Source organism: Cuculus canorus, chromosome 2, assembly GCF_017976375.1.
Source record: "Cuculus canorus isolate bCucCan1 chromosome 2, bCucCan1.pri, whole genome shotgun sequence".
NCBI lineage: Eukaryota > Metazoa > Chordata > Aves > Cuculiformes > Cuculidae > Cuculus > Cuculus canorus.
The window spans coordinates 149,857,711-149,882,800 of record NC_071402.1 but is presented as its reverse complement, the minus strand read 5'-3'; the positions used below and the strand labels follow the sequence as shown (position 1 = coordinate 149,882,800).

The 25,090-nt window shown below is 39.6% G+C and overlaps 1 protein-coding gene across 3 annotated transcripts in view; it reads left to right on the top strand.

The window, feature by feature from the left end:
* Window positions 1-6,665: 6,665 nt before the first annotated feature.
* Window positions 6,666-25,090, top strand: part of ZMYND11 (zinc finger MYND-type containing 11) — a 108,313-nt gene continuing 89,888 nt past the window's right edge. For all 3 annotated transcript variants that reach the window (XM_054057459.1, XM_009558313.2, XM_054057458.1), the window contains exon 1: window positions 6,666-6,890. The gene's annotated coding sequence lies outside the window, so the exon portion shown is untranslated. The remainder of the gene's footprint in view (window positions 6,891-25,090) is intronic.

Here is a 25,090-nt window from a genome sequence, read left to right as displayed (position 1 = left end):
CCATTCAAAGGCAACAGTATTTCCAAAGTTAATGCCATACAGTTGTCATGTAAAAGGGAAAATGTTCACATATATAACTGAGATGAAAAGTAGCATGACCTACAGATAAGAACTGAAATACAGGGATGATAAATCTTTCTTTTTATGTTCACAAATGAACAAAATTAGGACTAGTCCAGCTCTAAGAAGAGTCTGTAAAACATGCAAACGCTAGAAATAAGATATGTGGATTTATTTATCAATTTCAAAATTTGGTAAGTGTAGGTATTGAACACAAAATGCATTACCACGATTGCTCTGAGTGACATACACATACATGACACATGTCAAAATCTGCTTCTTTTTTTTTGTTTTGGATTCAGGATTTTGAGGAAATTCAGTGGAACTTTCTAAATTCAGCAATTTGGCATATTCAAAGTTACTATTTCAATGGCAACTGCATGGTAGTTACCCTACTAACAGCTAATCATTACTTTTGAATAGTATGCAGGGTAAATTAGGATATATGTCAAAACCCCATATTATTCTTATTAAAGTTAATAGAGTGTTAATAAATTCTTTTTAATGAGAAATCTTTTAAGTGAATGCATTGCCATCTGCTGAACATAATGCAGCTATTCGCTAAGATAAATAACTAAAAATATGAACAATATCTCTTACTTGTGAATTATGTATAGTATATATCCTACATGACACATTAAGATGAAACAATATACAATTTATTTATCCCAGCACTCTTTCCAAATTCTACCATTTCAAATAGTCCCAGTGTATAAGCTCCAATTTGGTTAACTTGTCGTGGCATTCTCTTCCAACTCCATCAATGTAAGAAGGCTATTAGTGATAGGACAATTGTATTTGAATATTACAATTAGTTTTGAGCAGATGATTCCTTACAGAACACAATGAAAATTAAATTGTTGGTATTGGATCAAAACTAATTTATCTTATCCAACATATTGTCTTTAACTCTAGATAACAGAAGATGCTTCCAAATAAGGGGTCAGAGCCACAGAATGGCAGATATGATTTCTTTTTACTGCTGCATCAGCTTTCATCTTCACCACAATGTTTGAAAACTGACACAAATGTTGCTATTAATTATGCTCATCCTCTACAGCCAATCGGTGATATCTCTAAGAGGTTTATTCAAGCTGCAGATGACTTCAGGATACATCAAAGCTGCAAGCACACCAAGATGGCTTCATGCCAGGCCAGCTTCTGGATCTTTAGCTCCAGCAATGTTTCATATATGAGAGCAGCTCCATTCCAGAAACACTTTTGCCTCTTTTGCATAGCATCACAACTGGCATAATAAGCTGTGTGAGACTGGAGCTAATGCCATGCAAAACACTGTGTTCCTGGAAACTGTAGCTTGGGAAAAAGCTGTACAGAGCCACAGCTGGGTAGCTCTGCATATACTCAGGTCCAACAAGGCTTATTAGCTTCAGTTAAGTACTAGTGATAACACATAATCTCTTTCAGAAACATTTGGTTGCCTCTGCTCTATACATGACAGAAATCTGTTTACTGGAAAGGCTTGTTAATCCCAGAGAAGTGCCACATGCATGGAATCAGCCTGGGTCCAGCACTACATCGGAGCTAACCAGCCAACCTTCAACACAGAAGACTTTGAAACACAGGGTAGAGAGAGTATTTCTGCAATAACCAGCTCAAAAGCAAACGCTGGGCCAAGCGTGGTCAATTCCAGCTTGTAATGAACTGACTCAGTGCAAAGGCACTTGGACATCTCTGTGTGCTCCTAATGCATGCTGTAATACCTCCCTTATGCAGGTATTTCCACTGTTGGGATGATGGACCCCACTTACTTGAAATACAGGGTATTTTTTTCTTATTATTGGCTATGTTGGCATTTATTGTGAAGCACAATTATTCCCTGCAATTATGACATTCACAATGTCTCTTTCTGTAAAAACTCTATTTTGCAATTATTTTAATAACAAGAGGTACTACTTTTCTCCTCATAGTCATAGCTGTCTTCCTGGCAAACGATGTCTCTCCAGTTACTGAGTCCAACAGATAAATACCAATAGATCCCATCGCATTTTAAAGCAAATTTAAGTTTTGTGTATTTATTTTGTATAGATATAAATTATTTTAGATATTACACCCAAAGTGGACAAACTTGCATGAGATAAATCTGATGCATACTCGGAAGAAGACATTCAAATTATTTTTGAATTATTATTATTATTATTTTTGTATTGAAGATACAATAGCCAGATGACATAAAGTGTGAAATCAGTACAAACACACTCTGTTGTTTTTAATTAGTTAAAAAATATGGAGCTAAGTTTCCTTTACCAGAACCTATGTTGAATCAGGCATACAGTTTTCATGGAGCACAAAGCTGGTGTAAACACATCATGTCATATGTCACAAACATATGTCAGCTTCCTCCCAGGCACACTTTTTATATAGCCCTCTACACCCAGTTGTGCATGGAAATGTGAAGAGATCACAGTGAAAAAAAAAATACATTTTGTATTAAATATATACATACTTTGCAGGCATTTCTGGTTTTGTTATTACCAGCTCCTATACCCACAAGGTGCTCACATGTGAGTACTGGCCATAGATCAGACCACAGATCCGCCTCCCCACCTCGTACTGTCTTCAAAAAACAACCCACAATGTCTTTAGAAATTCTGCCTGTACTTTTCTTCTCACCTTTTTATTTATGCCCTTACATTCTCAAGCTTTACCAAGCTGCAGAATTCCTCATCAAGCTCCTCTGAGCACTGTGGCTAAGCAGCACTCGATGGCCAGTCTGCATGGCCACAGATAGAGCGAAGAGAAGGAAGCTGAGAAGGGAGGAAGGATCTTGGCTGCTGTAGGGATGGCTCCTCATGTCAAGCCTGCCAGGACAGCACCTTCATGTGCTATGCACTCATTATTTAGACAGTTTATGGAGCAGCAGACACTATCCAGCGTTCTCTGCTCTCTGTCCTCCCCACCCGCCCTCGAGCTTGTTATTTCTTTTCTGGGGAAAAAAGGAACAGTGTAAGTTTCTCCCTGAGACTCCCCCATCCTTCAATGTTTGCAGCTCAGTGGATTTCCTGAACCTGTTGTTATTAAAGTATTGTTCCCTTCCCCGAAGCTTCCTAAATTAAATGCATTGCTGAGATTTTTACCGCAAAGAAAACTATGTTGCTAAACTTTGTTGTGATGAAAAATTTACACTGTTTTTCTGCATTAGTACTTCTATGATCACAACACAGCAGATCTGCCTCTCAGAAAACACATTCAAATTGTTTTTGTGTCAGTGCAGCTGGGAACAAAGCACGCAGTAATGTGGGTTGGTACCAACAGCACAAGACAGCTATCTTGCAAAGGCAGATAAAGATATGAGCACATAGTGGGTGCCTCTGGTTCAGGCAGAAAGTCCTGGAGAAGGCGGTTGGGCTGGATATTCCTTAGCCTAGCACAAGTCCCACAGTGGAGACAACACAACACTCCCTCCTCTAAGGGCAGTCAGTATATAGCTGGAGTTTTCACTGTCCCAAGCTCAATGCCCAGAACCTGCCAGCAGGGATATACTTGTTCACCCACGTTTGATGGTTGTGCCACTGAACCAAGAGAATGGCAAAAGAGCGTGGTAAGGGTAAGAGTCATTAACCACACAAGATTGTGTTGTCCAGTATTAGAATTAAAAATAAAACAATCTTTTGAAAAGGAAGAGAGGAGGAGTACAATTTAAAAGGAAACAGAGGCATATTTACCAGCCTGTGCGTTACTAGGCACAGTTTGTGTGGTTGACAGAGTAGCCTCCGCACCTTGGACAACATGGTAACAGCCACCAAGGGTGTTTGTGTCCAACTGCTTTCAGCTCAGGGACTTCCTTAGTCATGGTTTGCATGTCTGCAACCTGCAAGAGATTTCTTTCCCTGGAACCTGCCTGATATCACCTTCAACTCATGCCATGGATTACTATTCTTAGTCTGGATGCCACTTACTCTGGCAAAACTGTGGTTCTGCTTATGCAGCTGCTTCTCCTGCCCTCCAAGGGAAGCAAACTGCACTGACAAACCACCCCCCGACACCACTGCAGCTACACCCCGAGCCGTGATCCTACAGACACTTTTGACGAGCAAACCCGTTTCCCCGCCGAGCTGCTGCTGCATCCCGGGCCGAACCCGTCCTTCCCAGGGACCTTCCAGGCAGGAGCCGCCCCCCAGCCCTCTCCCTCGGGGAACGGAGGGCTGCGGACGGCTCTCAGCCCGCTTTTTGTTTGAACAAACCTTTCCCCCTGCCTCTGAGGAGCCCGCCGCTACCCAGCGCCGGGGAGGGAGGGATTTCCTTCCCATTGTCTGCCGCTTGCGGCGGCTGCTCGGCGCTCCCGGCAAAGTTAATGGTAACAGGGAGCCGCGAAAGGGCTCCTGTTGGATCCCAAACTACCTGCAGAAAACGCAAGGATGGGGGCGAACCAAGACCGGCTCAGGGCTTCAAACCTGTATATGAACGAGCGTTTTAGAAGTCTTCTCAGTACAGATAAAAACAAGTTAAAATGCATCCATTTATTTTTCGATGTGCATCCTGAGGGCTATATAACCCCAGGGGACCTAACGAGGAAGCCAAAATTTCAAAACAAGGCCCAGGAACACCCATATATACTCTAAATCCCTGTCTTTCCGTGCCTGATTTCATTTGTTGCCCACCAGCTCAGACAAGAGAACGAGGCTACGGTTGCAGACACTCCCTACATGTTTGCTTTATGATACCTTGTTCTCTTCAAAATCAAATATTTGTATCCTGAAACAAATATTTGGAGACAGTCCAGAGTAGCCTTTACAAATCTGTTAAGTACAGCAAATTGTTGGCAAGCAGTTGATTCCAGGTAAAAACATGTAAGGTAGGGAAACCATAAGGCTTGATGCGCTTTAAGGCCCGTGCATGCGCTTCTGCATTGGAGAAGCTGCGGCGTAAATGTTTGACAGCTCTCTGGGTCCTGTTGAGGTAAAGCGCTAAAACCTTTTTATACTGAAGATAGCTGAACTTAAGTAAATATTTGCACAGGTAAGGAGAAGGCACTGCGGCAGAGTAATAAGCCTTTTTGCTGAAGAACCTGAGACTGGAATTGGAGCTTTTTTTGGGAGTTATGGCAAATCCCCTCAGCCGACCGGGTACCTGGATGTTTGGGGTGTGGAATTAAAGAGGAATACATATGCTGCTAGTTACGCTTCTCCGTTTGGTTCTGGATGCACACATCGGTGTCCCTCAGTCATGCCAGCTGGAGCAGAACTGTTAGCTTGACTGCATGGCAGAAACGGTAGAAAAGACCCAAACATGCTTTTTTTTTCTTACATGAATATAGCTCTGATGCAATTTGTACAGAGAAGGTTTCGAAGAAACCTAAGACAGCCAAGCCAGCAATATCCCATGGAAACTTGGCAAATATTTCTATGAAACTTCTTTTGAAAATTACATGCCTTAATGAAATCAGAGCCAAACATCACAAAGAAATGTTTAACATAAGGTAGCCTTTTTGTGATTACACTGATGGTAAATCCCTTCTTACTTAAAGAACTACCTGTAAATTTAATTTTCTTTTTATTAATACAAGCAATACAATACAGTTAATAAATTATAGTACCACTGTTTGGTATCTGACCAACCCCTTAAGCACTCTTGTAAAGCAGACTACCAGCACTTCCTTTCCTATCTTTTTGATAATGTAACATGTTCTTTCATATTTAAATACATAACAGAAGTAAAGCTTTATCACTTCAGTGCAACTAACTTATTTGCATTTTATTTTTTAAAAGAGGATGTAAAGTGCTGATGCAGCAGTCTCAAATCAGAAATAGTTTAGATGCTACTAGAAATTTCATTTACTAAACACCTCGGAAAAAAACTTTCAGTGTTCAGTGTGTAAACTCTCTTAAATCTTTGACTGATCTGGCACAATGGATGCATCCTTTTCATCGTCAGCAGTCCAAAACTAGTTTAGTAATACTAGTGACTACAAACATGACTAAAATTATTTGCATGGATAAATGTTTATAGAACTACGTTCACAGTGTATTTTGATAAAGTATGTCACATTTCTAGTAAAGATTAATTAATTGTGAAGCATGTTTCTTTTCCATCAAAGAATTCCTGAAGCATTCAAAAACTTTAGAATGTATTTGCCTAGACATTTATTATTATTAATATTTCCTCACAGCCTATATAACAGGATAAAATGTACATGTTGGGTAAAACGTACACATTGGGTAAAATATACATGTTTTCTTGCTATTTACATATATGTATGCATATGTCTATAAAGTTATATCTTGCATATTATTATGCATCTCCCAGTCAAGCAGTGGAAATGTGTTATCTACAGCTTGCAACATACAGCCAGCTCTGATACAGACTAGTGCTTCTGCATGGTTTAGTTTCTGTAGCTCAAGGTGAGCATCCACTTTCAAAAACATCCAGAATTTCTCCAAGTTGGACTTCACAATAGGAGGAATTTGCATGTATCAGGGCCAGATAAGCAGCACATTTTCCTCTTGCAATAAGATAGAGTTCAGACCTAAGAGTATGCTAAAATACGCGTATAATAAATAAAGATCCGTTTCAAACGCATTATTAAAAAAAAAATAATAAAAGAAACAAATAGCAACTCCAGCAGACACCACTAGAGTTCTCCTTCTCCCAAATATCCCTAGCACCATCCTAAACCCTGTTTACCCCAGAAACCTGAACTGTGGACAGACAGAAGAGGAGAGAGAGAGAGAAAATTCAGACACAATAAAACTCTGAGGGGAAAAATATGTGGAAGGAGGAGGCAGCAGCGGCCTGGGGAAGGGATTGAAAAGTTTCCCCTGGCTGAACTTCTCTCCCCCCTGCAGCAGCAGAAGCAGCGGCAGCAGCACAAGGTGAGAGAGACTTTTAAGTCTGGGGAAGAGGGAGGGGGGTGCGGGAGGGGGGGGGATTGAATTTACAGCACTGTGGATAATTCTGTGTCTGCCTCCCCGGCTTCGGGGTGCGAGAGGCGCCGTGTCTCATGCTGGGTGGATTTATTTATTTTTTTTTTAATATGATGGAGGATTATAAACATGGCGCCTTAAAACTACAAAATCATGTACACAGTGTTCCAAGGAGACGGGGAGAGGGGACAGGGAAGGGCTGGGCGCCAGGGGAGGGGGCGATCGTGCCCTGCGGGGAGCCCTGCGGGGAGGGGGGCGATTAATAATCGAATTTGGGGGGCTGAGGGGCGCGGGGGGGTGGGGGAAGATGGAAAGCGGGATTTTATTATGACTATTATTATGATTTCCATTTTTTTCGGAGCGGGAAGGGCTGTGTGGCAGTGAGGAGGAGAGGGGGACGGCGGCGGAGCGATTATTAAGGGCGGTCATTTGCGCCTCTGGCCGCTGGCTGCGGGGCCGGGAGGCGGCGGCGGGTCCCCCCGTTCGGCCGGCGGGGCCGGATGGGGCCGAGGGGCCTAGGGCGGCGGGGGAGCCGCGGCCTCGCGTCAGGCCAAGCCCGGGCGGGGCGGGGCGCGGCCCGGCTCCCCGCGGCCCCTTTCTCTCCCGCACAGCCTCTCGCTCATTTCGGGCAGCCCAAAGCCCCGGCCCCGTTGCTCGCCGCTCCCACCGCCCCGCGGCTCCTTCGCCTCCCCCCGGGTTCCCCGCAGCGCAGAAACGCCTCGCTCGCTGTCCCCGGCCAGAAAGGGCCTCCCCGGGCTCCTCTGCCTTTCGGGATAAGATGAACTGTGGAGGGAGGGTGGCTGTAGTGGCTTTGTGTGGCCCCGAAACCGCGTCTCTAAACAGCCTCCCCGTCTGTTCGCTCTGTGGGGCGTTTTCCCCGTTCCCCGACTTGTCCAGAGGCCTGTGCCTCCTCTCCTTTCTTTCACAGGGAAAAGATGCAAGTGTAGGTGTGGGGTCTCGTGGTGATGGGGAGCTTCAGCGCGCTTTCCTGACCTCTTGTGCATTTCAGAGAACAGCCCCCCCAAAAATACTGATCTTAAGGACTTAGAAAACTTCGTGTGTCTTTGGGGTTTTCTCCTCCTAACAGCAGACTGGTGGGTTTTTTTTGGGTTTTGTTTTTTTTTTTTTTGTATGCTGTAAATGTGGCAAACAGAGCTGGAGTGGCCCGAGAGGAGGAAAAGGGGTGAAAAACTATTTAATTTGGTGCTGTTTGGTTTTACAATTGTTTATTTCAACATTTTAACACCCTGGAATAATCTGCCATAGTCTGTCTATTTTAAGAGTAATGCTGTTTGTTGTAGTTTTGAAAAGACCTTGCTGCAGTGGAAAGGACCAAAGATAGAAAACACTTTCTTGTCTTAGTGATGTTGATTTTTTTTTTTTTTCCCCCCACACTTTTGTTGCTCTTTGTAGGAAATTGGTTAATTCTTCAAGGACAATCACTGAGGCAGGTGCTGGGAGGGGGGGAAGGTAGAAGTGGAAATGCCAGTTTGTGGCTTGGGTTGCAATTGCTTGGGTTTTTGTAGTCCCTCATCCCTCATCATGAAGGACTTGGCATATCTCCACATTTTTTATTTTTTTTTTTTTTAATTTTATTATCAACCATTCTGAGTGCACTACAGAAAATCTTTAGGGAGGTAGACAATTTGCTGACTGCTGTTTTGTATAAAAGTGAAACTACTGCAGAATAAGTCCTCATGTGGATTTATGTTTAATGCCAGCTTTTCCATGCCTAAACAAACCTTCTCTGCTTTTACTGGATATTTGTATGGGGAAGGGAATGGTTCATGGACTGGGTAGTACAACAGAGAACACTCTTATCTTTCTGATGGTGAGTTTGATTTTAATGAGTGAGGAAAAAAAAGTTACTGTGTCCATGACTCTTTGTTGCTTGTGGTGTGGGTGGTGGTCTCTGCCATCAGAAGGGGAGGCATCTGCAATTGATATTTGGTATCGGGCTCAGCCGCAAAGGGCTGAGTGAGAAAAATGAGTCTTCTGCTCCATCTTATGAGCTCGATAGTGTGATAGAAATTATCTTGTGATGGAGTCAGGATCTGATACGTAAGGGTGAGTATGCAGATGTGGTCTTAAGATTTGGGTGGTGTGCTAGAAGATGCTCTTCTTCCACAGTTTGGAGCTTTATAGCAGTAATTTAACAGGGAAGTCCCCTCCATGCCTGTTAATCTCGTGCTGATATGGTTTTGGTGTTTGGGGTTTTTTTAAGGTAAGCAAGCTCTTCTAAATACAAATGTAAAAAGTGTTTGCTCACCAAGAACTAAAATTCTTAGTAGTTTGTCTTAATCTTTAAGTAGTGTGAGCCAGAGCAATACCACTTAAATTTTCAGGAAAAAATGAACACTAGAGAAGTAACAATTTAATGACTGTAATTGCTGTGCTGCACAATGTGTAACTGCTAGGCTGTTTGCTGTAATCTGTTGCTGTATGTTCGTACTGTTTGTAGATAGTAGGTGGTCTCTGCATAGCTAGGGTTCAGGTTGCCTGGAGATCCTGTCTGCCCTTATAGCACAGAATAGTAGGCTGTTCACGGAAGTCTTGAGGCTTCTGCAAGAGCCTGGACCATCTTTTTGGTCTAACATCATCTCAAGAGCAAATGAGATGGTGAAAGGTGGTGAAGTGTGGTAGGCATTTCCACCTTGCTTGTAAATGTAACCTACTGGGTCCTGTTAGCAGTGTGGTGCTCCTGGAGAAGAAAACATTGTGGATGGACAATGAATTTGGTCTCAAACTCACCTTGAAGTGGCTTAGGCTGCGTGTAGACTGTTATGCATTTCTGTCAGTGAAACACTGCTTGCAGACTACTGACCTGTGCTGGTTGTGGTTTCTGGTTTAGGATGAAATAGTTAAAAAGGGAATCGATAAAAGACAACATTTGAAGGTGTTTTCTCAATTCTAGGTATATAAATCTCTCCATAAATGTCTGTATTGTCTAATTTGTTAGAAAATTGTGTCATTATACAAGATTTAAAAATCAGGACATTTCTGAATTAGAATTGTTTTGGGATTGGGTACCCAACTTCAGACAGCTAAAGTTCACAAATCTTGGGCATACATGTAACTGATTTCACATTTTTCTGCAGCATTTAACTCTAGAAGTGTGTGAGGACATCAGTAGTTAATCTGTCCAGGACAGAAGTTCTGAAAGAGGGACAGGGTGGTGATGAAGATGTCTTGAGCGAACTTCTGGTTTTCTTCTTCAGTTGGTTGAAGGCTTTCTAGCTAGCTCCAGAGTGGCATGGGTGTCAGCAGAATAAGTCTGTTAGCCCTGTTGTAGGTTGTACGAATGCTAAATCAAACTGCAAACAAAATTAGTCTATCCAAAGTGTATGTGGCTCACACTAGCAATGAAGTTGGTTAATAAAATGCTGAGGTGTTTGAAATGACTGGCCAGATGCATACAAGAGGTTAGTTTCCTGGATGAGATAAAGTAGATAGATTTCATTCTTTGTGAAATAGATGATAATTCTTGGAGCAATTCTTTTTCCCATGTCTGTCCAGTAAATATACACATTTCTTTTGAATTCTGATCACTGATTGTATTAATTGGGGTCATTCCTTTCCATGGAGTACGATTTTCTTTAACCGTCCTTCTTGCACTGATTGTTTAGGAGATAATATCAGATCATGTTCTTTATCTGCAGGGGGGTTTGTGTTAGTTTTTTTTTGTTTGTTTTTTTTAGTCTCAGGATGTAATGAATGCTCCCATAGTACTTGGAGCGTGGTGCCCTTGGTAGCTGGGCATTGCAACATATGTCATCTTCTATACAGCTCATACATTTTAGTCTGTCAGTGTTGCGTGTGCTAAATGTCGTGAACAAAGATTGTTCTTGTCAGATTCTGGATGATTTTTGATCATTTTAATGTAAATTTAGCTCATAATTGGGTTATTGTTCTAAAGTTTAATCTGCCAGTTGGGAGAATGTAGCCTGCAAAATAGGTGGTTTGTAAGATGAGGTAATGATTCCATTTTGCAGGAATTTCTTATAACTTAACTCTTACGTTCCTAAATTCAGTAATTTGAAGTCTGTAATTCTCAGTGAAGTATAAAGATGCAAATTCAGTAGTGGTGAAAGAATATCGTGTCATCTATACAAAATGCAAAATAAGCATGGAAAACTTTTTCTTGAAATAAAGCTCAAATTTGTCTTTAAATGGTGGAACATAACATTTCTCAAAAAAAAAAAAAGCTTTTGCTGCTGGATGTAGTGGAGGTAACTGGAAGTAGATTGATAGATACCAGAGCGGCTGTGTACAGTATAATGAGCACTGTGGCCTCCAGCCGGAACGGGTGAACTCCCGTGGCACCCAGAGTACTCTGACTGCAGAGGCCTCTCTGCATGCATTTCCCTGTGACTCCAGGGTCAAGCCGAGATTTTTCCATATTCTCAGTCCTCATTTTTAAACACAGTTTTATTATCTGTTTAAACCAATGGCTGCCATCAAGGTAATGGAGCAAGGCTGAAATCTGTCTATTTTTTTTTTTAACTGAGTTGTGAATGTTGTATTACATGAAGAATTCTTTTTCGTAGGGTTAAAACTAGACAAATAACTGCATGATGTATTTTTAGCATGTGTTTCAAAAGAAGAAATAAGTTAGTTGTTCAAACTATGCTGTTCCATTGAGTGTCTGAAGTCACGCTAACAGACACAATTTGCTTGAAATGTTTTTTTGATGTAAGATGGCTGCAATCAATTTCTTTAAATACACAAGTTATTAAAGGGTGAAGTAACTTGAATCGTAAGATGTGCTGGAGGCTCTTTTCACTTATGCTTTAGTAAGGTTTCATTCATATTGTTTTATGTCTCTCCTGTTTTTTTCTCCTTGAGACGAACAGTGTCTTTAGTCTTGTGGGCAGGCAGCAGCAGGCACAGTGGTGATACACTGTGACATGTCCATGAACCGAAGTTAAAGCTCATGGTGTCTAATTTTAGGTCAGCCAGCTTTGGTAATATCCCATCAGAGCCTGATCCTATAGCTGTACCACGCAGATAAATCCAAAGTGTAGTTATTGGGAGTTTTGTATACAAAAAGACTGATTTTGATTTTCTTCTAGTCTCTTATTTTTCACTTCAGTGAAGTGTAGAATTTTCTGCTGTGAAATTATAGAGATGTGTAATTTGAGTTTAAGGTACATTATTGGTTAAAATGGCAGGACCATAATATTTGTATTTTCAAAATTACATAAGTATTAAAAAAATACAAGCAAAATATCGTTAATGGTGTGCCAACAGTCAGAATATCTTTGCATATACCTTTACACTATATTCTGTGGTCATCTATGAGATTAAATAATTGCAGAATAAAACATTGTGGATTAACGATTGTGACTCTTCATACAACTCTCAGTTGTATTATGATATAGAGCTAATTCTTAACAAATAATTTTAGTGCCAGAGACAGTGAAATCTGAAGTGCTAAAATGCACTTATTGGTTAAAAATGAAGTGAAGTGTATCTACAAAAATACCAGTAACATTGCGGGTTTTGTGTGCAAAGAACTAGTCTCACTATGTTAATTCACTTTTGTCCAGAAAAGCATACTATTGATTTGAGATCTAGTAATTTAAAAACGGAAGAGTTAGACATACTGCTGCTTGCCTCTCATTTCTCCTGTGTTTCATTTCCTTTTCCTTTGTTAGTATGTTAAAAATAAACACGAAATCAACTTGCCTTATATTCAAATATATGATTTTAACGCAGATAACTAATGTTTTAGTTACAGCCTGTAGGAGTCTGCTAGTAGGTGTAGTACTCAAAAGCAGCATTTTGGAAAGTGGTTATTTGTACTTTGATCTCGTGCACTTACAGCACAGCATTATTATCTGGTCTTTTAAAGATAGGTGGATGGGAGGAGCATGCAGTGACTCATGGGATATGGTACTTAGCTCACTAATTTTAGCAGAGCGATTCTTATCTTCCAGCGTTAGGTTTTATTGGAACCTTTTGGAAAAGCAATGAAGTGAAACAAAATGGGGTTGAAAGAAAATGATTAGCAGAATCCCAAAGTACCTAGAAATAATATACAGTGAAGAATAAATTAAGAGGATATAAGATATGTTTATTGCTCAACAAATCTTTGACAAGATCTGAGAGACAAGAGAGCTTTATCTTTCTTACCATGCTATCGTCATTTCCTATTAAGTCTCACACAGCATTTGTATATTCGGTAATAGAGGATCTCACGCTGCAGATACCTGTTTACAAATACAGATGTTTCAAGTCAGAAACCAAGTAACAGCCAAGTCTGCACTGACTGTGCATTACTATTTACTTGGTGTCATTGTCAGTGAAACAATCCATCTGAAGAGGAGCCGTCGTGTTGGATGCATTCACATGCACAAGTCGAAGTTTTACCTCAAATGGTGGGGTTTTTGCTTCTCCAGTTTTCCTTTTGGTTGGTTGTTAAGTTTGAGGTCAGTATCTTCTGAACCAGGGACAAGCTTAAACCTGGTGTTTGTGCATAACCCCAGCCAGTTACTTAAGATTCAGGTTCAAAATTGTGTGAAATCAAAACAAAAGAATTGCTATTTCATAAAATGTAGTCACAGGGCACTGATTGTTCACTGATGAAAATTGATTATGTTCAGTGCAGAAGATTCATTATTACAAATAGATTAATATTTATATAATGATGGAGGGCTTGATCATATAAGCACTTCTTTCCCACAGGCGTAAGAAAGGATAGGCCTTGGAGATGCTGATGAAGTTTATTTTAATAAAGTGTATTAAAAAATTAAACAACTCTAATATTCAAGGAAGAACACAGTTACAATTTGTTTTGCCTATGTAATGTTATGTAATATTTTTGATTCTTCTGCTGGAGTATGCAATGTTACATAGGCATTTTTCATGCCTTTTAAATATCAGCAGTATGGCTATTGTTATTTTAAAGACTTCTGCACACGTTAAATTTAAAAATTATTATTATTCCCATTGAAGTTAAGGCACTTTTCCTAAATGTACATTAGCCTTTGAAGGAATTTATAGCATCTATGAAGAGAACAGTACAAACATGGCTAGCATGTTTCTATCAGTGGCTTTAAACATTTTTTGTATATCTTAAAGCCTGTATGTTATAGAAAGATTTAATTATAAAATAAATTGGTAAAAGAAAAAATATAAGGATTGTTAATGAAAAAGCTGATACTGTTGTGAGAAGAGAGGTTTAAATTGTAAATTAAAAAACTGAAAATTCTGAAAATCACCTTGACTCATCCTGTTCATTAGGATTTACCTGCAAAATCTAGACCATCCTTTTTTACTCCATGCAACAAGGGGTATAGAAAGAGCAATGTTCTCCTCACTCTTTCTTTCTTATGAAGTTCTGAAATCTCAGAAAACTTTTTTTGCTTTCTATAAAAAGCAAAGAACTGTTGTTAGTTGTTTTCATAGGAACCAGACTGGCGCCATTTTTAGCTTCATATAACCTGAGTTGAGACGTTAAGATGTTCCTAAGAACCAGATGCATGAATCTTTTCTCAGGAAGCTGGATGTTTCAGTGCCAGTCAGCATGTGCAAACTGACATTTGAAAATAATATGGCACACTGATTAATTCAACATTGACACTAACATTTTTTCAGTTAAAAAGAAGAATTTTAAATTATTTTAACCAATCAAAATAGTTTCCTGGAAGCTTTTCTTAGTCTTGGTAAAACATGGAGAAGAATGAGAAGGGATGTACACTTTGCTCACTGGTAACTCATGGGGTTTGACCTCTTGTCAGTCTGAGTGGAATTTAATGTCAGGTTGTGTAAAAGCTGCCGTAAGTATTACAGTCTTGGGGGGTGGGGGGAGAGGGCGTGTGTTGTTTGCTTGTTAAGATAATATTGTGTTATTTCACTGCATCTTTTTGAAGGAGAGTGCTGCTGCATATCTGGAAACATTTCATAGTGACAGAATTGGAAAGCAAGAAACAGGGATGCTCAGTCTGTAACTGTATCTTCAAGTTTTGTAGCTGTGTTGTCTTCTTATGCTGACCTGAAGTCAATAGGCATTCAGGAAATGTTTGTTGTAAGAAAGATCTTTCAGTTTCCTATGCGCCTTCCACTCCGCTGGCTCCCAGAAGGCTGCTTTATAAAGCCTCCTAATTGGAAGCATACTCCTCACTTCTCTCTGATTCCAGACATGGGATCTTCTCATGTCATTCAGCTTGTACCTTTTAGGAAATACGGATTATCAGTCAGGTGTCTCCAGGTGCCAGTTTTATTAGGCTTTCTAATCCATGCCGACATTCTTTTTCTCAATAGTTTGTCAAAGTTTTATAAAAATGACCCATTTACAAATCATTCAAGTATAAGCCTAATGTGTATCACTAACTTCTGAAGACACATAGCTTTCAATGAAATGAAATGAGTTTGATCCCTTATGGTGGCACTGGAAATATTGATAAATACCAGCTAAAGATGTTGCAAATACTTTGAGTACAGGTGCCTCAAGTAGCCTAGAAGAAGAATGGTGTGTGCTCTGCCAGGCTGGTGGATAAGCAGTTATTGTTTTGTGGGCCAGTGGGAAGGAATAGTATCCAAATTTCTGCTTGGCTCTTCTTGCAGGAGAACTGCCTTTCTTGATCAAACCAGCATGTCGTGTAAACCAGGGTCTTGTCTCCAGCCATTGCCAATCTTTAATTTCTCCTAAAAAGGTGCCAAAAATCAGGCAATTTTCTGATGTGGAAGGCTATAGAATGCTTTTTTCCATACTAGTTCTCAAACAATAATAATATGGAACTTGATTTTTGCTTTTATATATAAAGAATTTGTCTTAGTTCTGTTTTGGAATGTTTTAAATTCTCTTTATTATAATAACTTAATATTTTGGCCAATAATATTAGAACCTCCTCCTTTTGGGGTCAGGCCCGCTCTGTCCTCTCAGAATGCCTTGCGGCCTCTCACTACAGTGTTCTTTCACTTCTAGCATTTACTGAGCGCTCCTTATTGGGTTGTAGGAAAGAGCCATGTATACCTGCCTGTCCATGCAGTGTTTGATGGAGATAAGAGACCTTGACAGGCGAGTTAATGAAGGGCCATAGTGGCTCTCTGTTGAGTCCAAATAAGGGTTGGGAAATGTACATATGAAAGGAAGAAAGGGAGACTTTAGCATGAAATGCGCATTAAGTGAAAGTCAAGGTACATATGTCGCGGTATGTGTGAGACCGGACCAGTGTCTTTTTTAACATAATTTGGTGCAGCGCTGTTGATGTTAGTGAAGCAATATTAGTTTACACCTGCAAAAAATTTTCTCCTGAATATCTGCGAATGAGAATATATAATGAAGTGTTTATCGATGAGTGACAGAGAAAGGGAGTGTGCGAGAGCAAGAGTGCATGCATGCATTTTTCAGGCCTGATTGATTATATGAAAAAAAAACCTGAGTTGAAAGAACATTATTTTAAATTAACATTCATTATCTTCACGCGTGAGATAACAGTTCACTTTGGACCAGATCCTAGCACCATTATGTTTCTTGAGCAGAGACTGCATTTTCTTTGAATGAGGTTATTCAGTACGAGAGTGGCAAAATGTAGTCTGAGCTTTCACAATAAAAATATATGTTTTAGTCACTGTATATTAGAATAATACTCTATTATTTCTGTCAGGAAAACATCGATTTTTTTTTTTAAATAAACGATTACATTTTCTTTGAAATGCAAAATAAAAAGTAAGAGAAATCTTTTTTGGATATCTAATCTTATGCTTGAAGAAGCTTGCAGCCATTTTAATTCATGCTGCATTCATTGATCTAGCAGGGAGATTACTTAATCGCACTGCAGCTAGGTCACCTGCCTATTGGACAGTGTTAAAGAGTTCAGTAATATATTTTGGGTTATTGGCTTCTGAATGTCACTTTTGAACACCCTTCCCTTCACCCCCTGCCAAAAAAAAAAAAAAAAAGCAGACACCCCATAAACACCCAGTAAAGAGTATGAAGGAGAACACATTGTGAATTCATGGGTTTATCATTCAACTCTTTTTTTTTTTTCTCCTGTACATAATATAAATAGAAAAAAATGCAAATCATAGCAAACAAAGGAAAAAGTCTTGAGTTTGATCATCTTTGGCAGTTCTTTTGCTTTTAAATACAGAGTTTTGCAACATTAAGCCATCTAATTAGGCAGCAGCTTGCTATTAAATGTTTTCATAACAGATGTAGTTTGTGAGCATGAACGTGAAAGCCACATTTTAAAATTATAACCCCAAATAACTTTCTGAAATTAATATTTAAAAAAATGGCTTAATCTTGAAGTATAATAATGTAAAAAAGGGGGTAAAGTCTGTATTTTAGGTATTTAGCAGCAGTAGAAGACTAGTTTCCTAGACTTAGTGGTGCTGTTAGGTAGTAGAAGTCTAATGATCTGGGTATGTAGAAAGAGAAATTAATGTAGCAGCAGCTAATGTGTAGCAGTGAAAAGTGGAGGACAAGTTTGTCATGATGCTATTAAGTGTACTGTATTTTCTGAGAGTGTGCTACTCACAATGAAATAAACTGTGTGTTATTCAATAAGTGAGTATCTTGTTTAGAAAGAGACAATAAGTTCTTTGGCAGTGATGCACTTAGCAGCGTTTTTTAAAAGGTTGCCCATGCTCTTCTCAATTAATTCCCTACAGAACTTAGAAGGAAGGTTCATGCTCTTTGGAGGTGTTGTTTTAGTGTGCCTTAATGCAGGTGGAACATAAAAGTCATGTTTCGTATGAAGACAAGAGCTACATTTCCGTCTTTTTAAATGAAAGCGAAGAATCCAGAGATGCTAATTCCATCTGTCTGTGTCTGGATCCTTTGGCTTACTTCCTTGTGCTTTCCTGATGTGCACTGAAAGCTTCATCAAATGAAGTGTTATGATCATGATAAGTAGTTCTCAGTGTCACAGTACCTTCAGCAGAGATGCTCTAAAACAAGGAACGGATCAGTTGTTCATGTTACTGGTAGTGTTTTCTTAGTAAGAAAATTATTCAATGGTTTCACTCTCGGACTGTTTTAATAACTCCACTGCTTTATTGTATTACTCTGTGATGATTTAGGTACAACCTCTTGTTATATTTTCATCTGGGCACTCTGGGAGGTGATTTCTTAAAGTAATGTGCAATGATGTATATACATGAGGAATCTCACTGTAGGGGGGGAATTTGACTAAAGATTTTATGAATGCCATCATAATGCTGAGTAAGACCTCAGTGCAGGAAGGCAGCTGAAATAGGGGTCTGATACTTTTACTCTTTTTCCTTTGGAAGAACACAGAATAGGCTGCAAACTCAAATGAATGTGCAGTGTCCACACTGTTTATTTCTTTACCATTAAATAGGGACTTTGGTCATGGAAGGCAACTCAACAAGGAAAATAAAAATAGTGCTAAAACCCAGCTGCATGGCAAAGGAAAACAAGAACTGAGTGATAGTAAAAGCAAGAAGTCAAATTTAATGCCACATACTGGCATTTTTTTTCAGGAGCTGAAGTTGCCTCTTGTAAAAGGTTTTAGCTGGATGAATTACAGTTTAGGAGTGTAAAGCAAAGCGTGTTTAGCTGCATGTGAAGCAGACATGCAGCTAAAGGAAGAAGCCCTCCTGCCCGGAAGAGTTAACAACTGTACACTGACTTTGGGCTGTTCTCTGGGTGTGGTTAGTGAATGACTATCAAATAAATAAATGATGGACGGCATTACGAGTATCAAACCTATTCATGTCTACATTACTAAAGAAACAAAAGAGCTCTTGACAGCTTTGAGATTACAACTCTGTTTTGGAGCATTTCTTCCGAGTTCCACTGAGATAATGAAATTACCTGAACTGGCAAAATCAGTACAGGGCTGCTGGTTAGCCGTTGTCGTAGAGACCCCACATCTCGGGCAGACTGCGTTACAGTGGCTTTGTCTTGCATTTAAATTATGACCTTCACTTCCTGCGACACAGGCTACAGCAAACTGCAGTGGGAGGTAGCCCTGAGAAAGCATTTCCTAAGAGGCCCCACCACCCTTGACAGACATGTTAAATAATTAAAAAGTGATAGATGATGGTGTATTGTGTTTGGAAATTTCATTTGAAGTATATGTTTATGTAGTTATGATTTTGACTTACAATTTACATGATCTGTTGGCACTTTCCACAAGAGTAAGGATGTGTCCTGGCCTCTCCTCTTGTCCAGGGTTTGCGTAATTATGTTGTGATTACCTACATTTCTGTGACGTTTCATCTGGATTTCGTTGCTGTTGGTTTTTTTACATAGTAGTGCATATGTATGGTTTACAAAATAACAGCACAGGATAAAAAAGTTAGAAAAATCCCTGCTCGAAATTACATTGAGTATTTGTGCATGAATAAATACTGTGAGGCATGATACAGTACAGGAAAAATACCAAGTGGCACATTCCCTAATAGCATTTATGGAAGAAGAAACTGTTCGGAGTTTATGAAATTGAAGAGAAAGTGCAGTCCATGAAGTGCAAGTGTAATGACAGCAAAAGGATAATGGAGACAAAAGAGAGAAGTGAGAAAACTAGATAGATCTAGGAGAGATGAGAAAAGCAACAAGGGATAAGGTGTAGTTCAAGGATGCTTTGTAGAAGTCACTCTGCCAAAATCTGGTACAGCATGGGTTAAGTTGCTGAGTAGAGTGCTCTGTTAAATGTATGATATATTGTGCAGCAGGAAAGGATATAATTCACTGGTAGGAGAAATAATACCTATTTGTATTGTAGTTAAAACTATATTTATATATATTTTTACAAGGTTATTGGGCATGGATTTTATGTGTGTATAAACAAGGGAGGGGGAGTCAATTTATGTGGTGGTGTGTATACGTGTCAATATGGCTTAAGCAGTCACAGATCTGCATGTGGCAATCATCTGCTGCTGCAGAAATGTTCCTCTTCTACATACAAAGAGACCTTTTGTTATTTACTACTTGGTCTCTCAGGATCCTGCTTAAATTACAGTGGGAAGAACTTGCTGTAGAGTAACAGGTAGGTAAAAAAAAGAACCAAAGCCACATCCTGTCATGGAGAGTTGTTCTGTGGAAGTATGAAATTTAAAGCTGCAAGCTTACTCTTAAAACTGATTGATATTAAAAATTGATATTAACCTGCAATGGATTTCCAGAGGAGTTAAAAATAATCCAGCAGTAGACCATATTGCGTAACCCTAGCAATTTAATACTTACAAGAATTGTCCCGCTGTTCTTCCACGAGTACTTGTCTACTTGGCCATGCTTTGTCCACAGCCCAGATCTACCCTGTATGGCACAGATGTTAGAAGTACATGGAAAAAGGTTTTTAAAAGTTTTTGTTGTGTAAATGCTTTCAAGAAATACTTTTTGAATAGTGCTTGTGAGTGAAATCATACTCATCTCAAGTAGATTGTGTGCAAAAAGAGAGTTGGGTTTTTATTTTGTTAGGAAAAAAATGTTTTGAAAATACCTTGGAATTTGCGTATTAACATTGATTTTTCTTATTGTTAGTAGTTGGTTTTGCCTGACTTCATTTGCTAATAAAAGTAGTACATAATGTGCTATATAGTTACACAGAAGAGAGATTTAGGACGATATGTGTGCTTTTGAAAATTGTGGTTCTTCCTATTTTTATTTTGGTCTCTAACATTTTCTGGCATATCTGTCTTGGCATTGTTTTTTCAACAAAAGTACTTTTCAGTTTAGGTTGCAGACACGCAGTAGTACCAAATCTTTCAGCAGAATTACTCTGATCACTTATTCTGATCTCCTGCAGCTCCTGTGTAAACCAGCTTAAATAGTTTTACCTGTTCCTCCTGGATCAAGCCCATAGAAAATGCCATCATGAGCCCTTGTGGTAGCAGCCAGCCTGTTGTGTGCAAGTAAAAGGGTTGAAAACAAGTCTTTCGGCGCTGTGGGACAGGCAGGGTTCTTACCCATTTAGCAGCATCTGTCTAGGTTTTGTCTCTTTTTTTTATTTTTAGTTGTCTGTGGGCTTTTTATATGGAAAGAGACCGGAATACTTCAATGAGGAAAGCCATCCAGCACCCATGTGCTGCGCATTATGGGAATGAGATCCATGTGGCTTCTTACTGGTTTTGTCTCTTTCTGTATCATTTATTAACACTATTATGGAATATCTGCTTAAGGCTAAAAGTTTGAACTCTCAGTCTCATTAAGGTCTTGGGTTTGGTGTTCTCTACCTCTGCTTTCATCAAGGCCATTTCCTCAGACGATTTTGCTGAAGGTACATACGTTCTTATGAATGACGATCATTTTCTGCCTCAAATCGTGGTAGAATTATACTTTTTAATCAGCAGGTTTTATTTAATCTCCCAATTTTGTTTCTGGTATTCTGCCTCTAAAATTTGTTTTTTCTACTTTTATACTGGGCTTTTTCTGCTTGTATTTCACACATTCAAATGCTCCAGGCTATTCATGTGTGTTTTCTGAAGGGTTTAACAGTTCAGCCATTTTCACACAGGCTGTCAAAGTCACTTAGAGACTGTGTCAAAATTTGCTATCAGACTGCTAAAATGAATCTCCTGCTGTTACTACAGAGTACTTCTCCAGACCACACAATATTGTTAAGAAATAGTTGAGATATTGAAGATCATGCTGTCTGGAGCACCATCCCTGCCTTCACCATGTGCTGTAAAGTTACACCTATATATTTGTAAAGAATAGCTAGAGTGGTTTGTACAAAAGTCTTGAGAACCTCAGGTACTTAGTGACCAGGTGCAGTTTTCAGTCACTGTGATAAACTATATCACGGTGTGCACTGTCACTCAGAAAAAGGTGTTTTACCAATAGGCAATTTTTTAAAAATATATATAGTTCACAATTACGTTTTCTTTTTGATTACTTTGCTCTCCCTCTACGTTTTTGGAAGTTCCCTGAGTTTTGTTTCTGTGGTTGGGAGGAAACTGAATGTGGCACAGTTGTCTGTACCGTATATCATTCCAAAGATATAAGACTAGTCTTAAGTGAAAGTTCATATATGTAGCCCATTTTTTTGAATGTACATGAAGAATTCGTGTCTCAAAGAATCGTGGTTACTGTAAGTGAGCTACTGGTAAGTGATATATTTTTAAAAATTTTAACTGTAATTTTAAACTTTGAACAATGGGTGTGCTTAGACTAGTGATGTGCATATTAGGTTAAAAAAAGAACAAGTTTTTAATAGGAAAAAATATCACAGGGCAGACAGCATGGGATTTCATTAGCATTTATGGATTGCTAAACTGCAATTTAAAAGTCACGTTTCTGCCTGTAAAAGTTTTCCACAATAGTTATACAAGTATCATTAAACACTGTCTTTTTAGTTTGTTTACTTGGCATCACATTTTCAGTGACTAAAGTTGCAGGGAGTGTCTGGAGGCTACACTGCTTAACCACTGATTTTTGGGGGACTTGGAATAAATGTTAGTTCTAGAAACCCTGCCACATATGGACCTGATCTCTGTCTTCAGACATCTTTGGAAAGCTGGCCCTTAGGACAGTTAATAGCATTCGCTGTGGTGTTTCAGTGGTTTTCACTTCCCAATTCACCATTTTCCTCTGCTCAGGAAAGGCCCATCAACAACAGCATTTTGTAGTAATATTCTAAACTTGGAGTGCATACCTGTCAAGATGGATAGACTGACAGAAGAGACTTGGCCCTGACTTTCCACATAGTACTATAGTTCCTTGCTCTAACAACATAAATCGTTCTTAGGATAATTCTTTCATCCATAGATATTTAAGTGTTGCACAAAGGGGATTAGTGTAATTAGTTTTGCATTTGGAAATGGTAATCCAGAGACATGCAGTGACTTGCCTGAAGTCAACCAGCTCTGGAGGAGTCTGTACTAAACTAGGAGCCCTGGTGCTCAGATTGCTTTCTTCAGCAAACATAGTTGCAGAGTGCTTGGTGTATTCATGCAAAATATCCAGTCGAGAATCTTATAAATCAAATGATTTGGTACTTAAGCAGTGTGAGTCATGTTCTGGGATGCTGGCAGAGTTGTTTTGTGATATTTCCGTTTCAAATTCAGCTTCAGGGGCTCAGTGGGGGCTTTTGGTCTGGTTACCATATGAAGTTCATCAGGGGTGACAAGCAAAAGCAGCTTAATGTGCTCGTGTTATTTTTGTCTATAGTAGAAATTTGTGATGGAGACTATTTTCTGTTTTGCATAAAGTCACCAAAATAACGCAATGAGCTGTAAGCTAACTGGAGATGCCCAGGACTGTTCACAGCAGAATAGCCTGGATAGTGTTAGTTGTTGGATGTAGTTATTTTGATTTACCTAGGGGCAGAGGCTAAACCCCTCTTGTAAGACTTATGCAGTTGCACACCCTGATAATTGTGATGCTGAAGCGAGGTACCTCTGCTGGGCATTCCAAATACAGCTTTTTGTGTATTGGTTCCCCAAGTGTAAAATGAAAAAATTGAAAAATAAATCTTACAAAGTGCTGTGAGCATAAAAACGTCCAAGGCTTTGGATCCTCAGCCAAGATGACTTGTGGGAAAAATACTAGTAACCTTATCCAGCTGCTGCTTGCCAGGGAGTACTTGTTGCGCTTCTTTCCTTGCTTTCTCAGAGTGGGCTGCAGAGGAGGGACACTGGGTCATGGTGGGCATCTGTGCTGTAGGTACTATGGCAGCTCGTGGCCCAGCTTGTTTATTTTTCTCCATCACTTAGAGTGGATTGCAATAAACTTTTGAGGCAAGAAGACAGAGATGTGGTCTGTCTCTGTTAAATTAATTCCTGTAACTTGCTCAGCTGAGATTTGTTGCTGAGTCCAAAGGCTAGATACCATTCCTTCTAACGATTCAGTTAGCCAACACTTACATTGAGAGCCCCCAAGCTTAGGACACACTTCTCTTTAGGACTCCTTCTCTTGGGCACAATAAAAAGGCTCCCCAGGCAAGATGCCGGATACTTCTTCAAAGTAAAAGATCCTCTAGATTCTTCATAGCATACTCAGTCCTTCTAGTCAGAGCTTGATTTAGAGAAAGAACTGTTGTTTGTGGGCCTTAAAAGATATGCTAGATGGGAAGACAACTGGTCAAAACTTGAATGTGTTTGCTGAGCCATGGAAAATAATGAAATTTATTACTCTTACTAAAGGTCTGCTGATATTAATAAGCTAGCATTTAGATTTGTTGTGAATTAGATGTTGACATTCTCTGGTGTTCCAACAGAGGATGAAACTGTGCTGTAACCTATGTCATCTACTCCATCTTTAGCTCATGAATATCGCATGTGGATGAGTAGCTTCATGTGATACTCAAGGTGTTCAGTAAATGTGTGTTTGATCAATTCCAGTGGTTCTTACGATCTCTATAAATGTAACTGGAAAGAAATGCCTATGGAAGAGAATAAAAAGACACTTAAGCCACAGACCAGTCTTGGTGCAAGGGTCATGAGACACCCAGTCTGAGTAAGTGCAGATTGTAAGCTAGTCTGTAGTTTCTAATCATTAGCATTCCATATGGAAGAATCCATTATTATGTGTATATTGGACACGTGTTGTGTTCTGGCTGCTTTTCAGTGTTTACTGTGTAGAGCAGTTATGGCAAATCCTACCCTATGGATTACACACTAAAATTCCCATATGAATAAGAGGCAAAACCCCCATACCATGTGCTATGGAGAGCTGGGGGCTCCCAGAATGCAATTTGGGTGTCTCAGCATTGAGTGCTAGGGTGATATTTCCTTCAGCAACCCTTGTTGACTTGTTGCTTCCAAGCCCAGTACTTCAAATTTATTCAGCCACCACTGCATTGGTCTGGCCCTGCTGCCAGATACACGACTGGCAGCCTCATGGGAACGATGCCTGAGGTATTTCGAGCCAGGAACAATTCAGGAGCTGTGCACTGGCCACCACGAGCTTCAGCGGCTTTGAGTGCTGCAGGTGAGAATAACTTAACAGGTTTCTGAAATTATTTGCCAGTCATGCTGTCTAACTTCTGTGCCTGTAAGAGTTTGAATATAGTTCCCAAAGGTGTGATTTCCTCCCTTTAAAAAAGCAGTATCGGTACTTCGCTGTATTATAAGGCATTTGGAGTATAAATTGGAAGGGAACAGTTGCTAAAGTAAACACTCTGTTTTGTTCTGGGGGCAGGTCTGCTTCTGAGACCAGAAGCAGGTGAAGATAACATGCCAATACCTTCCGCACTAGAAGAATAGGAAATTATAAGTAAGAAATTATGCAT